The following is a 3135-nucleotide window of genomic DNA, read 5'->3' on the forward strand; positions in this document are numbered from 1 at the left end:
GCCACCTACATCACCGCAATGGTTATTACGGATTCGCTCGCAGTTTTTATCATCTGAGTACTATAGATGTTGCAAGTTCACAGTGCGACTGCAATTGTCTTTGTCATGGTTTCTGAAAACAGAGCTAATTGCATATATTAAGGCAGTTGCGTAAGTCTAATCATATAGATTACATATTATTCTTGATGTATCTCCACGGAGGATCTACGGGCGCGGTGGTCGACAGCGCTGCTCAGTTCAGAACTGACGGAGAAACTTTGGGCCGTCCAGCGAGCCGTAGAGGCAGCGCGGGAGCAACAGCTCCAAGCGGCCATTTAGGCCGCTTGGAGCTGAGCATTCGTCGGATCTTAAATAAAGTTATTTCACTCACTCATGTATCGAACGACAACTTGTTGACGTCATTAGGAAATGATTCAATGGGAATATAAAGAAGTGCTTATTGCGTCGTGGATACAGAGTCTAATTAAATATAACGAAGTATTGGACTAACGGTAGCCGTTCATTTAGTCATCGCCAGCAATATTGACTTCATTAATGACTAAAAACACTGCCCCGAAGGCAACGTAAACCGTGACTGTTGAAGCCTAGCGTTTATCCGACACATTTGAAGACTGGAAAAATTTACTTGTTCTATTTGCGACGTAGAGCACCATTAGGTAGAAATTTATCCTATACAAAAAGCAGGTCACATATGGAAATAACAGCATCCGGCAAACCGGTAGAAGCGTAAATTGTAGTTCACGTGTACACGTTAACGAAGTGAAAAGCGTAGCGTTTGTCCACGTTTTGTTATTTCGCTGCTTCAAATGTAACTGCAAAACTAGAATAAGAAAAATTAATCACCCTAACTGGAGAAAGTGTGAAACGACGTCGTTTTGTGGAATCTGCATGTGTCAAAAACCCTCGATAATACTTGCACATAGATACTCCAAGAATAATGACATGCTCTAACGAAAATATTGCGTGCTTGTCACTGTGGTCTGAATGGTGTGTCTAGTTTATGCTCTTCGATAGCTTCTACGTCACAGGGAACATCGCTTGACGTTTGCAGTGAAACATAACTTGATATTTTAAGCGATTTGTTCACGTTGTCGTACCACTTTCTACCGAGGCCACATGATTCACTACTGAGAATATTTCCTAGATAACGAGCAATATCACGCTAAAATGAACGCGCACTATTTTTATTCAAACCATTTTTTCGCTGATAGAATAAAAACACAATAAACGTGATCTCTGCGGATACAAATTTATTGAAAGCTTGTAAACTACTATGTCATCGCATGAAGAAGAGTTATGCCTATTGTTATAATGTGTTGATCAGTTCAACGAAATTGGCTATTTCGGTCGGCAGCTGCTGGTCGCTGTAAAGTTGTCCTCAGTACGTTCCCTTTGACCATCATTGGTTAGAAAGGACGACTGGAGATAAGAATTTTTTGATGCCGTTTTATTTCTACTTCACCATAATGTGCTGCAAAAATTTGTTACAATGCGACTCCGCAATATTAAAGTACACCTATGTGAGTATGATGCAGCTCAATAATTATTTATGCAGATAACAAGTTGCAAAACAGATTTTTTTTGCATATGATTACTTTGGAGGATATAACATGTTCCAACGCAAGCATCTACCTAGATGGACGCAAGCGCGCAGCGTATGTGCGCCTTTCTTCTCACGATGCGCCTCATTCAACTTTTAAATCGAAAGCCCTATATGTCTCATGCGAACGTAGCCTTCAACAATAATCACGGTGTTAAAGCGACACTAAAGAGAAAAACAATTTTGCTCATATTGGTAAATTACTCTCTCGCAATTCCAAAAACTCCATGCTTGCCGCAAGAAGACGCTTGCTAAGCGAGAAACGGCGCGAAAAGAAAACGCTGTTGACAACGTCCCCATGAAATTCCCGTACAAAAAGCCACGATGACATAGATTTCGACGGCTTCTGCTAGTGACTACGTAGCTGCTAAGAGCAAAAATGAAGTACATGTCCTCTGTAGGAGCCATAGATTTAACTTACCAAGTTTCTGGTAATTTGCTTCAACCAACGTCGCGAAACAACGAAAAATACACTTTCATATCCGTGAAGTAACGCGTGGAGATTTCGGCGCGAATTTCGAATGAAATTCTGACCTTGATGTTAACCTGTATTAATCCACCTATTATGGTGAAATTAACGACATGAGTGTTCTCAGAGTACAGTTTATCAATCTAAACTGAATCACTGTTTCACTTTAGCGTCCTTTAACACGAAACTCTTCGAAATAATATAATTTTACCTCTGAAACGTTGTTAGAGGCGCGCGAGCTGCTCGTTCACATCATGTTTAATAAGTGACCCAAAACTTAGCGGCTATGGAGCAACAAGAAAAGGGTGTGCGATGAAATACGCTCAGCCAGGGATTAGTGCATTGTGCGGTAGCCCGGACAGACTTATAGAAAACGGAATGCGCACCAAGACAAAGTCAGCGAAATCGAACACACGGAGCGCCACTTCCAACTGATACTGATTGGAAAACAAACAGGCCATATATGTAGTTTCTTCGCTCATCAAGTGGTGATAGCCCATGCTTGAGAACAAAAGGCTAGAGGAAAAATTTTCCTTATACTTTTTTCTCTCAGGATTGGAAAGTTTATCATGCTCGCTTGGAAGCAGGGCGACGACAAAAACACCTCTTGATGTCCTACAGAAAAAAACGCGAGACCTGAGCGGACCGCACAGCACTGTCACAGCGAAGACTGGGAGAGCGGCCTTTTGAGGCTTTTGCAAACTCTCTTGGGGCAACTATACTACAAGTGTACTTGCATGGCACCCACTACGCCATATAGCATCATAATTTTTATTTATTTATTTATTTGATTTGTATACATACAAGCACAAGGACACAGAGAAAAGAGGGAGAGAGCAAGCTGGCAACTGCCACCAAGAGGGGCACAACGCCTGCCTGCTCTTTCGTGAGGAGGGAAGAGACAGAGGAAAGGAAGTTAGGAGGAGAAAAAGAGGAAAGGAGATAGGAAAGTGAAGAAAAGAAATTGACGAAGACTTGGACAAAAATAGGTAAACACACACACACAAAAAAGGAACGCTTATAGACGGGTGGCCAGATTTGTTTGGTCCATAAAGGTCAGCAGAGC

This window comes from Rhipicephalus sanguineus, chromosome 11 (assembly GCF_013339695.2).
Source record: "Rhipicephalus sanguineus isolate Rsan-2018 chromosome 11, BIME_Rsan_1.4, whole genome shotgun sequence".
Taxonomy (NCBI): domain Eukaryota; kingdom Metazoa; phylum Arthropoda; class Arachnida; order Ixodida; family Ixodidae; genus Rhipicephalus; species Rhipicephalus sanguineus.